The sequence below is a fragment of the Cylas formicarius genome, unplaced genomic scaffold (assembly GCF_029955315.1).
Source record: "Cylas formicarius isolate icCylForm1 unplaced genomic scaffold, icCylForm1.1 PGA_scaffold_2__14_contigs__length_35257938, whole genome shotgun sequence".
Lineage (NCBI taxonomy): Eukaryota > Metazoa > Arthropoda > Insecta > Coleoptera > Brentidae > Cylas > Cylas formicarius.
The window spans coordinates 16096742-16110720 of NW_026844319.1; the positions used below are offsets into that span (position 1 = coordinate 16096742).

Below are 13979 nucleotides of genomic sequence, written 5' to 3' on the forward strand. Positions count from 1 at the left end.
AACGGGAGGCTTGTAAAAAAGCACATTGTGGCAGTTGAAGGTCAAAAACCTCCGGTCACACTATTTTGAGTGTTCTACAACGCTCATTAACCGGCTGTTTTTTCTAATGGTAATTGCTGAACGGCGAAAAAGCTGAGCGTGAATTAAAATACCACTTTAATTGAGTTCGGTAAAATTGAAAAAAATGTTCGTGTTTTACGTGACGTGCGTGTCTCGTTTTTTTTGTTTTTCACTTCATTTTGTCGCAGAGGTTTTCGTTAATTTTTGTAGTGCTGTTCATTTGTCAAGACTTGCAAAGGAATCGCAGTTAATGGATATTTTATAAATTACGCTGAATAAAGAGACGCTGAAATGCAGTGAAAAAATAGTATTCTTTCGAATTTCATTTAAAAGCTATTTACACGAATGAGATATTCTTTACGACATTTTATATATGACTATAATGGAAAATAATCATTATTTTAGTAAAATATTGACACAGGAATCTTTGCCAGATTCATCTGCTCGTAACTGGAACATTTCAATTTGCAAAACATTATACTATATTTAACTTTTATTTAGTTAACTGTTTGTTAAGCATATGTTAAAAAATTTCAGAATTAATTTTCATATAATTAAATTTATATGTAATCGCAAAAATCTTAGGTGCTCCATTTCAGCGAATTGTTATTGTTATTATTAACATATTGTTATAATACATGAAATTGCATGACACGAGTAAACATCATAAAAGATTCAAAAATAGCATGGCACATGCATTATATCTACCGCCCAAAAAAATTCCCACGAGATACCATAACGTGCGAACAACGCATGCAAGACGGATCCATGCACAATACCAACAAAGTTCAAAAAGTTCAAAAGCATGCGCCTTTTTTAAAATAGGAAATTGATGGAGCTTGTGCTGGCTGGTTCTTTTTTTTCAAGGTTCTTGTTCTCAGTACAGTGGGGGACCAGCCCGATCTTGAGTTAGCAAATGATAACTGCATTTGTCTTCTGTGCTTTCACGAAAGTTCGGTTTTTGTCTGAGAGAAGTGAGGAAAATTTTGCATTAGAAAGAGGGCCGTTGTTCAATTTATTTTATTTATCGATATTGATGGTCAAACAATATTTTCTTTAAATATTTGAAAAGAAAAATAAATTTTTAACAATCCAATACTAAAAGATCTAAAAATTTCAGTCTTTTCTTACAAATAACAGTGTCAATTTTAGAATTATTATTTTAAAAATATATGTACATATGTTTAATCAATATTTTTTATTTATTGATAAAAAATACTAATTCATTTTAAATAAACAATTTTTGTTAATACATAAAAACGATTTATTCTTTATAATTTATAAAAAAAAATCAAAACAAATTGCAAAAGATTTACGTTTAAAAAATCTAGACAGTTACATTCTCTTATTGCACTAATCTGCTGTTAGTACTAACGTATGTTTTGTATTTTATAACTTGAAGTTAAATATAATTAATTGTTAATTGTTAATTCATAGTTTAGTTTATTTTGGTTTTGGAATTTATGAATGTTTGGTTAAGCAAACAGCTATACTGCCTTATGCCGTGTTAAAAATAAAGGCGCCTCCATTCTATTATATTCTATTCTATCTATCTATCTATACTATCTCTGACTTTCACAATACAATTTGCCTCATAAAATATTGGCGCCAATTCCAGATTAGATCGAGTGCATTGTGCACAACTTGTGCGCACATTACACAATTTTTTTAATTTGCTTTAAGTGATTGTTTTAGTGAGATATCTAGACAATCTAGAGAATGAGATTTTTAATTGCATCGAATTTTCTAATGTAACTTAAAAATTCAGTCCGCCTCTGGCGATGCAATTGGTTTATGAAGTACCCTGTCGTGCGCAGCCGAGTAAATTGCTTTTCTATATTTTGCTGAGAAATTTATTGATGATGAACATTGAGTTTACTAAGATATACCGCGGTGTATATTCTGCAAGTCCAGAATACTTAAAAATGGCCAACGTGGTGGGAATATGAATATAGTTATAAAAACTAAGCGCAGCATGTTAAATTGATAATATTTTACATTTTTGGTATTCAGAGAGCAACGTGCCCATAATATTTATATTATCGCAGCAATTGGACACTATTACGACCTATATAGTTGTTCTTATTACTGTATTATGCGATTATGTATAATAATAAGATTACACACATCATTTGCCGCAGAGGGGTATTTCTGAATTTTCGTATGAATTGTCATAGGTAAAAGGTTTGTAATCTCATCTCATGTCGATCTCTCTGAATATAGCGACGCGAAATAACTCATAAATTCAATAACACTCAAAGGAATTTTTTTCTTATAAATTATAAATTTTTTCGAACACGTACTTATTTTTTTATTGATAGCTATCAAATATATAATCTTTTTTTAAGTTACAACATATTACTTATCACACAATCACACATAAATTGAAAGTTCTTGTTTCACGCAGTATGTTCCTAAATTTTCCAAATTTTGAATGGTGGCCATTTGAAAATGGCTAGTCATATATATATATATATATATATATATATATATATATATATATATATATATATATATATATATGTATATATATATATATATATATATATATATATATATATATATATATATATATATATATATATATATATATATATATATATATATATATATATATATATATATATTCTCACGTATTGATTCACGGATGGAAAAATGTGATGACACTATACTCCGGGATATCATCCGTTCGCTCGTTGAACTCCGACTGGAATCCTGCATCCGACTGGAATTCTGCAAATCCTGCATCCGACTGGAATCCTGCAGACGTTTCGCCAAAATCTCACTTGGCATCTTCAATGCTCGCGCTCCGAAAACACTTCGAACACTTCGAACAGTGTTTTCGGAGCGCGAGCATTGAAGATGCCAAGTGAGATTTTGGCGAAACGTCTGCAGGATTCCAGTCGGATGCAGGATTCCAGTCGGAGTTCAACGAGCGAACGGATGATATCCCGGAATATAGTGTCATCATATTTTTCCATCCGTGAATCAATACGTGAGAATATATATATATATATATATATATATATATATATATATATATATATATATATATATATATATATATATATATATATATATATATATATATATATTCTCACGTATTGATTCACGGATGGAAAAATGTGATGACACTACAATCCGGGATATCATCCGTTCACTCGTTGAACTCCGACTGGAATCCTGCAGACGTTCGAGTGTTCGAAGTGTTTTCGGAGCGCGAGCATTGAAGATGCCAAGTGAGATTTTGGCGAAACGTCTGCAGGATTCCAGTCGGATGCAGGATTTGCAGGATTCCAGTCGGATGCAGGATTCCAGTCGGAGTTCAACGAGCGAACGGATGATATCCCGGAATATAGTGTCATCATATATATATATATATATATATATATATATATATATATATATATATATATATATATATATATATATATATATATATATATATATATATATATATATATATATATATATATATATATATATATATATATATATATATAATATATTGAACAACGATCCACTTATATAAGCCAGCAAGAGACAACAATCCGTATTATTACCCGTATCTTTATAATGCAAAATTTTCCTCACTTCTCTCAAACAAAAACCAAACTTTCGTGAAAGCACAGAAGACGAATGCAGTTATCATATGTTAACTGAAGATCGAGCTGGTCTCCCACTATACTGGGAACAAGAACCTTAAAAAAAAAAGAACCGGCCAGCACAAGCTTCATGAATTTCCTATTTTAAAAAAGGCGCATGCTTTTGAACTTTTTGAACATTGTTGGTATTGTACATGGATCCGTCTTGCGTGCGTTGTTCGCACGTTATGGTATCTCGTGCGAATTTTTTTGGGCCGGAGAAATAATGCATTTGCCATGCCATTTTCGGATCGTTTATGATATTTACTCGTGTCATGTAATTTCATATGAACTGAATGTATTCTAACAATATGTTAATAATAACAATAACAATTTGCTGAAATTGAGCACCCCAGATTTTGGCGATTACATATAAATTTAATTATATGAAAATTAATTCTGGAATTTTTTAACATATGCTTAACAAACAGTTAACTTAACAATGGATATATTATCAAAAACCCAAATTTAAACGCAATCTCACCGAATACCACTCGAGGCTAAACTAAATCCAGGAGTTCTTCTCCCACTCATGAATATTTTTAAATATTTACGAGTTCAAAAAAATTTCCGGCAATTATTTAAACTGTAGAGGTGTGAGGCGTCATTTAGTTTGGGTATGTGCACATGACGTTTTCTAACCGTATCTGGCCGACAGTGGTGCGAACTACCTCTAGCAGTGACTCTACGAAAACAACAGTAAACGTCTGCAACGATCATCGACTTGTATACCGAATTTCTGTTCTTCCGTGTTTCAAAAAGAACAACAAACGATTGTTCTGGTACTTTAATTCTCTAAAGAAAGCACCGTTGTAAAATTTCCGTTGCTAGTTAAATTTGACAACGCGGCGCGCGTTGAAGAAAACCAATTGCGTCATAGGAGGTATCGCCGCGTTTGACCTGGACGAGACCATCATAGGTCAACTTGTCGAGGTTATGCGGTGCTCGACGATGCGAGATTTTATTTAAATGGCGGCGACGGGTTTCTTGCAAAATGTCTTGCGACGGCCCCAGTTCGGGCGCGCGTGTTTATCTGCGTTTCAGTCAAATTTCGTGAGCTTTACGTAACGTCAAGAAAAATAATAGTTGTCACTTGAACTGGTTCAAGGCGGTTGTTATTGTTTTTCTTATTTTGTTTTTTTTTTAATGATCCGCAGTGTAACTATTTTTTTGTTTGTGTACACGAAAGTCCATATCGAATTCATGGAACAAGTAAAAAAAATCGAAAAAGATAAATCGTTTGGTAGGGTAGTGTGATACCGAATGTCCCATAAAGAGTGACTCTGGACTGTATCTGGGGAAGTATTACCTGTATGAATGGCGGAAAGAAAATTTCCATGAGAATTATTTTAAAGTTTCTAAAACTGGATTTTTACAAAATTTTCAATATGGAAGAGGTATTAGAAATCATAATCTTCAGAAAATTTCGGATTTTTTTTCTACGAACCGTTTCGCTCTGTCTCCTGAAGTAAAGTGGTGGCAAGACCGAGCTTCTTGTTTACACTAGTATTCCCCACTCTATATTGTACTATAGTCTACACAATAATAATAATATGCACTTCGCAGATGATACTACAACTTAATAAACCATAGCGTGTACTCACTAATTTTATATGCAACGATATGTGCAATTTTAGTCAATAGTAAATAGGAACAAAGTCAGCGCAAACCGCAGCTTGATATCGCAAACGATCATCTTTTAAAAACGAATGTATTGGAAGAAATATTAATAAATAACAGAAAAGCTCATAATTATATGATTTTTAAGACAGTACCAACAGGGCTCTTGTCCTCTAGCGTCTAGTTTCAAATGATAACCCCTCTAATAGAGAAAAAATATGATAGTAAAAAGAGCACATGGACATCTCTTCTAAAAAGCTTCTAAAAATATGATATTTATACAATTAAATTCCACTAAATGTTGTCCAGGAACTTTTCACCAAAATAATGTAAACTATGAATAACAACATTCGTCGACATAGCTCGAAACGCGTTTGCTTCAGTCAAGAAGAAAGACTCTGTGCCAGAATGCTTTCTAATCTACACGTTCTGAAGAATATCCGATACTCAGGCAGAAGATGTTTTTTTTTTAATTTTTATAAGTGCCAAACTTCAATTTTTTTGGGTAAATTTTGATGGTGTAAAATATAAGAAAGAATTAAATGGCGCTTATTACTATCTGCCTACGAGTTTTTGCTAGTAAAGGGAGCGTCTTTCTTATTTTTATCTTATCTTATTTACCTATTGTATAGAGGTTGTGGTGTTAAATTCTAGTTTGGTAAATAATAGGATTCTTCAACCAATAAAGTTCGTGAACTTAATTTTAAAAATCATTTCTATTCTAAGAAAAAGCATCGTGCACATCCCTGGAAAATTAAAAAAAATTATGATAAAAAACAATTTTTCTCATAAAATTGTGCCTCAAAATTTAAGCCCCGTGTTCTATGACTCATTCAGTAGTACCGCTTTAGTTTTTACAGGCCAGTGGCGGCCTTCCTTTAACATCAACAAACAACATCAAATTTTGTTAAAACGTGACCTTGTTTGAATCGTTATTCGGTGGACTTTCGCCATGTTGCAACTTACTTTCAATGATCTTTTTGTTCTCAAAAGCAAGTTTTGGCGTGTGTCCGACTCACAAGGACAAAACAAAAACAAAACCAAATTCGCACCGCGTTATCTACCTAGTTATTTATTCGTGGACGTGTTTTTTCGGCAACTGACGTAATTTCAATAGGCCTGGTATAATGCTGAAACTGTTTGTTATTGCTTTTGCAAGACTTATTTTACAATTAAAGGGAAACTAAACTGTTAGCTAACACAATTAAATTATAATAAGCTATAGTTAAAGCAAAAGGGTGACGTAACATATCATATCCTACAAAAAGTAAATTTGTACGCCGAAATTATTTTGCATTTCAAATAATTTAAACATTATCGTTTAGCATTAGGTTTGAGGCTTCAAAAACTTTTGTACAGTTCTCCATATCTAAATATTTGTAAATTGCAGGGTGATTTGAAGATTAATTCCATTTTTGAGGGAACTTTGTATGTCAGTGGCTTGTGTAAAACTTTGTTAGTTTACAATTTTTGAATCATAACCCCAACATGCTTTTTTTTTTAAGGAATGCACTGTATTCGTTTGTCTTTAATATATCATTATCGTTATTTTTTTGTTTTTCATGGGTGCTTAATACCACATATGCAGGGTGTTTCAAAAAGTAGGTCAATCTTTTGCGTAAAATAATGATGATTTCCGTTTTTACTCTTTATTTAAAGGGTTTGTTGTCAATATACAAGGTGTCAGAGTTAACTTTTTAAAATTGATATTTGTTAACATCTGAATATGGAGATACTTTTTTGAAATTTGGTTTATATCATGCTGTTATCTAACAGTTTCTTTGTTCTTCTAGTCTAATTTTATTTAGTAAAAAACTTAAAGAAGCAATAAAAAGTGAGGAGAGGTCTTTAGCTTTCCATTTTCCTGAAGAATGTCTATGAATTTAAATTTTTCTAGTAATGATGGTTTTAATAACCTTATGTACATTGCAAAATTTTGGTTTGGAGAATTTTTCGCGAGATATTTTTACTTATATCAGATTAACTCCTAAGGCCTCAAGAGCTACCTCCATCCTTTCAGGTACTGAAAAATGTTGGAATCACTTTCGAACTTCTAAAGTTGTGGAAATATCCAAATTTTATTATGGGATTAAATGTCATAGTTGAAATGTGTATCTGAAATTGTTTTCAGGATATCATATGATTAGCCTCTAATCCAAATTCAGACACCTCCACTTCTAATGTTATTAAGATTTTATCGATTCAACAACAATATCCAAATTTAAAATGATTTTTAGCGAACCGGTCAAAACTAGATTTTCATGCTAGATTAGACAAGTCGATACCAAATAAGCTGTGTTCTTTATTTTTTTAAAATATGAGTATACATTCCTACTAAGCTCTATCTATTTGTTCTTAAATGAAGTAACTTTAAACTAACCTTGCCTCTTAAGGAACTCTTTTCTACTGGATGTTGCGTCAGATCGGAGCTCCAAATGCAAAAGGTTAGGTCGAGTATCTGCGCTGTGACATTTTCCACACGACGGATAACTTTTTCATTTAGGAGAAATGCACGCAAACAGCGCAACAACTGCGGGTAAATTCCAGTTGAGTCATTCACTTTTGCTTTTATTGCTTTCAGCTTTGAAAGTTCTGAAACCCGCCCACCAAACCGTAAATTTATGTTGTCATGATTGGACCATTGTACGGACAAACGCGTTACATTTTTGTTATTACCAAATACCGCCGGGCAATGTTATCGCAGAAGCAAAAATAAATTCGATTAAGGCGGGAATGTAGAAAGTGAAATGAAATTTTTACACTGCCAACTACTAGAGAGAAAACCTAATCTGAGCGCGATATTCTTATGTCTACTTTATCTCCTTGAAATTAGTAATTTTTTTATAAAATATATTCAAAATTAGGGTATTCGTGAAAACATCGAAAAGTTTTAATTTATTTTAATGAGAAACACTGGGGTGAAGTTAATATTTTTAACATTTTAAAATACCAATCACATAAAGTTCAACTGATAACTGCCTAATTGGTTACAGATTATAAAAAATAGTTGTATCCTTTTTGATTTTGAAAAATTTATGCTTATATGCTCCTATAAGTTTTTTTTTAATTTATGAACTATGGACTTATTTGTGATTTTAAAATTATAAAATTTTATCATTAAATTTTGACAAAAAAATATAAAAATAAATGCCGGTGTAAATGATAAATAAACTTTTTTACATCGATATTTTGGGCTAGGAATAAAATGTCGAGATAAGGTTTTCACTATCCTAGTTCGCTGTCTCACTATCTTTATATGTAAAAGGCCATAGGGCTGTTTAGGGAGTTTATCAATTTTCTGTTATTTTACCAATAACCGCGCTGTAGCGACATTGAGTTTGTTAGAAATGGGCGATAATTTTGGAGGTTTGAAAATATTGGGTAATAAATTTTTTTACCACAAATCTCTACGATGAATAGTTTCCGAGATGAAACAATTTGCATTCTTATCTTGTCACCCTATCATAAAAATTTTAATGTTACTGTTTTGTTATATGAACATTAGACAACATTTTATATTGTGCGAATCGCAATTGATTCAAATTGCAATACTACTAAGAACACAATTTACAAGTTGAAAAAGCCTTAATAGATATACTACTTACATTGCTATAATAAGTAGTAAAACAAAAGATATAAATTTACTCAAAACAATAAATTTATTAACGCTCAGAACAAACAAGCAAAGGAAAATTTAATATTATCAACAAGAATATGCCAATACTAGACCATCATACCGAGAGTGGGTAATTTTTAACCGTTTGTTTCAAGGAGGGAATTTTTAAAATAAGTACACAGGCGGTAAACGTTATATGTATATAGTTTAATCAAAAAGATTCAATCAAGAGAATTCTGAGTCATTAAGACCTTTTGGAAACAATCAAGTAAAAGTAATTTCCTTCTACAATACATAGTCAATAATTCCCCCTCCTCCTTCAGTTTTATATTTACAAATGCCGAAAATTTGAACTTTAGTATATTAAATATGACTTTTGCACCGTCTCTATTCTATTAATATCGATACTGTCTAAACACCGATTATACACCTTCTCCGCATAGTTAAAATAATTAATGATAATTTATGACCACTTGAGCATAATTTTGTTCGTCAGGCTTAAATGACAAATATTTGAAAATGAAAATTAATTAGCCTAGAAGCCCATAAGAAAACCTGTCACTTTGCATGCGCAATTTGTACGTAGTTTGGAACAATTTTGTTTTAGAAGAGCGATGTGTTCGTGTTTGCGAAGTAACATCACTGGTAATAAAACAGATAGGGACTATTAAAGTCTCGATCGGATTTTTACAGTTCCTCGAACAAATGTATTCCCATCTGCCAATCAATTACTGATAGCCTATACAACGGTAAAATCAGTTATTTAGTTGTATATCACCGGCCGTTAAGTTAGCAGCACTCACCGGATCAAATGATGTCCGTGAAACCGACTTTATTGCGGATTTGAGAAAAAAATCCTTAATGGAGTGCGGCAATTTTGATATAAGCCTGCATCGTTACGAAAGACGCAATTTTAGCGAAAGAGAAGCCAATAGTATATTATGCAACAAATTTGATAAACACTACTTTAGTTAAGAGCTTCATTTGGCACAAGCGTAGCGATTTTTTATAAACGAATGTCTGAAAGCATGATAACTTTGGAAAAGGTAAGTTACCAATAGAAGCTTATTATATTATTACATTAGCATTTTTCTCACTTAATTTTACAATAATATAATTTTTCAACTAAAGCTCCAAGGGTGTAAGAAATAGTTCAACTGGACACTCTCATTAGGTTCCTGCAAAAATCCATCCAGGAACTCTTACTAACCAGAAAAGGCATTTTAATAATTAATTGTTTTATTTAATTCTAAACAAGAGGTAATATGTGAATGTGTGAGTTTTCATTGAATTACACAGGTCTACAGTGATTTTGATGTTTGAAAGCTGTTTGCTTATTTGTATATTATTGTTAGCACTTTTTCCAAGAAACGCCATAATTTTGCTCAATCACGTAATTTTTTTTATGGCGCTCTATATCTTAAATACCTTATTTTATTAATATACATACCTGGGACATGAAAATGTTTGTTCCATGTTATACATGATCTTTAAATGAATTGATTTTTATGAAATTAAATGTGATTTGGCAATACTGGATAATATTAGGTTTCTCTGTAAAGGCAACAGAGTTGGCACAGAAGCGTTAATAGAGCGCTGTAACCTGCTTTGGCAAAAATGGTAAAATGTATACCACGCTTATTTTGCTGTAAAAATTGGCGACCAAGACAAGTCCTGGGCTTCCAAGTTTAAGATTTGGCGTTCCTATGGTATGGCGAGAGCCTAGGAATCAGTGATAATTGTTATTTTCGTTCGTGTAATGTTCAGGGATTCAAAAGAAAAAATGAGAAACAGATTTTGTATCCCAATGTTGACTCTGCTTTTCGACCAGTTCCTCAGATGTACCTATACCTACCGCCCCAAAAGAACTGGAAAACATCATATCGTCAGAATCAGAGAAATCTAATTTCCACAGAGAGCCCGAAGTGTTTAACGAGAGAGAATTAATTGATTTAATTAATTTTACTCAGGGAGGACCTTAAGTGCATTGACTTAGTTTCAATATTAGGAAATGTGCTGGATATGCAAGAAGAATGGCACCTGTTTATTGACTTAAATAAGCTTAGTTTAGTTAGTTAGTTTAGTTGAAGAATGATAACGAACTGGCCTCGGTTCCTGGTACTTTCAAAGGAAATGTATGAAAATTTAGGACCTCTATTGAAGAGAATAAACTACCAAAAACATCGGTGGAGGGGTTTTATACAAAATTTCCAGGCTTTACTTGTGAGTGGGATAGCTGGGCAAGAGATAGATATTGGACTCAAATTGAATGGCCCTCTAAAACAAGCCTTTCACTTGGTAGCAAAAATAAAAAACTAGCCAAAAAAGTTTTTCTGACTCCTCTTCATATCAAACTTGGCTTGATAAAGCAGTTTGTTAAAGTCCTAGGCAAAAATGGACAGGTTTTCAAATATTTGTGCGAGAAATTTCCAGCCATATCTGATGCCAAGATAAAAGAAAGTATTTTTGTCGATAAAAACGTCTGGGCTTCATTTAAAGAAGTATTTGATAAGTTTCTTGGGAACTCTAAGGACGAAAACTACGAAAGTATTGTTCAAAATATAGTCTAGGTGGTAATATAAGCTTGAAAGTGCATTTTCTGTTTTCACACTTGAACTATTTTCCTGAAAATCTTGGAGCAGTTATTGAAGAGCAGAGAGAGAGGTTTCACCAAGACATTAAGGAAATAGAACGGCGATACCAAGGCAGATGGAGCATAACGATGATGGCGGACTACTGGATGTTAAAACGAGATATGGCCACTTAGCCGAATGTCCGGACAACGCAGCTTAAAAAACATTACGTACATTCATGCATACAAATAAATGTTTTGAATTAAAAAAAGTTTAATTTTGTAGACCTGTGTTATTAATTGGCCTCTTAAATGTCTCGGTATACATCCTAGAAGTTCGAGAATAGTCTGAGCCTTTGGGCTTTTCTGGAGTAAGGTATCAGCAAATTTGTTTCTAGAGCACGGATATTTGATATCATTGCAATGAGCCACAAAATCTCTAGGAGTAAAATAGGTTAAACGCCTTGGTCGCCGTTTGGAAGTTGCTAAGCGACGGCGTAAATAACACAATGCAAAACAAATTCCATTGTACTTTTTTTAGCTGTCAGCTCCCCAGAGAAAATTTGTATAAAAAATTTATTACTTTTTCGTTAAATGGTATAAAGAAACGGTTTTACTTTCTATACCCTATTATTTCGCCATATAAACCAGTGAAATCACGTATGTACGCAATGCGTATTTTTACCCGCGTGTGAGCCCTAGAAAAGTTAGAATTTTTATTTCACACTCACAATTATTGTTTTGAATGGTTTGAGAAATATTTCAAAAGTCTTCGGTGACATTTTAATGACTCCCGTGATAGTTGGACGTTCTTCACTTTCAATTTGTAAGTTAAAATAGTGCAATTTGCACCTATAAAACCTAAGTTGTTGATTATTAATAACACTTTTGAATATTTGAATCCTGACGACGCTATTTGCAGACTAACAAGAAAATCGAAAATACAAATAACCGTGTTATACGTTGTATTTTAAAATTCAATATACAAATTTTAAGGGCATTTGTAAACAAAGAATAATAATATACAAACATATAAACATGTGGCATATCTTGCTTCATTTTCGAGATACAAGGTGTAGAAAAATCTGGTTTTAATTAATTACATAAAAAATATTTTTTTCATGACTAGTTTGAGTTTTCCTTTACCTGTAAATGAGTAACTTCCAAAAATTTATTAAAACTAACAAACGAATAGAAAAACAGAAATTAAGTTGTTGAGTAATTAATAAAAAAATGATTTTCTCGAATATTTCAGCATCATGCAAGCAATGGCAAGAACAAAACTCTAATTATTGATTGTTTGATCTTACAAAATTAATAAATCTTCAAAAAAAAGTTAGTAGATTCCATGATTTTATCAAGACACTGAAATGAATATTTTTAACTTAGTTACATTGATAAAGCCCCTCTAAGCGTACCAATTTTTGTCGAAATTAGAAAAAAAAAATTCAGTAATTAATAAAAAATCGATTTTTCCTATAAACTTTAACAACGTGTGTCTTGAAAACGATGCAACAAAGACTTATTTTTAACAGTTGAATATGTTTTTCGTGCTGAATTCTTAAACCATATTAACACTTTCAAACGGCACAAAAAAACGGAAAATTCAGCAATGGAGGCACAACCAGGGCGTCCCAGTCAACTCAGATCATAATTAGGAATTTAATAGGTAATAAATTGCGGTTGCTGATTATAGTACCCACAAGATCGCAAACCAGTTTCGTATGGGTTTCGATTTTTCAGCAACGTTTGATTTATACCACCGGGTGATACTTAATCTTTTGCACTACTGATACATATAGATCGATTTTCATTTCCTTTCACCGCTAACCCAAAAACATCGGTATACGTCCCGACCGCAAAACGTATACGAGCGGCAACAACGCCGCCATCGATCCCCTTTCATTTCCAAGTATCGATTTCTTCTATCGATAAAACGCGAACTTTACAGATCATTTCCTTATACGTAAAACGAAACCGCAGGGCAAAAAATATCATCACGCGATTGCACAAGTAGGCAACGTCGCTTGCACCGGGAACGCAATAATTTAGCTGCTCATTGTTTGGTCATTTGGAATTCTAACGAAAACACGAATTTTGCTTCCATCTCAGCATTTGAGGTTTTCTCGTTTACCCCTAATAAACTTCCTTTACGTCCCTTGTTCATCAAATTTACGAAGACTTTCAACTGCGTAATTAAAATAAAAATAAGTTAGCCGAACGGCACCAGATTATATGGCTCATTTGAACAGAAATGTGATGGAAGCCTTAGTCGCAAGTCACAAGTTTGTTTAGAAAAATAGAATACCACTTTTCTTCATTTTGTTTCAACCACGTTTTTTCATGCTTCGTGTATAGTTCGAAGCAACAGTTAAGTGGTTAGGGACATTTATGTGAAATAAAAAAGTTGGCTTAACTTTATTTGGGCATGATCTAATAATTTTTGAGAAGCTTGGACAATATGTTT

At 32.4% G+C, this 13979-nt stretch overlaps 1 protein-coding gene across 4 annotated transcripts in view; it reads left to right on the forward strand.

Annotated features, from left to right (window-relative positions):
- The window catches only part of LOC132698404 (uncharacterized), a 125781-nt gene that overhangs the window by 36620 nt on the left and 75182 nt on the right, over positions 1 to 13979 (forward strand). The window lies entirely within an intron of this gene.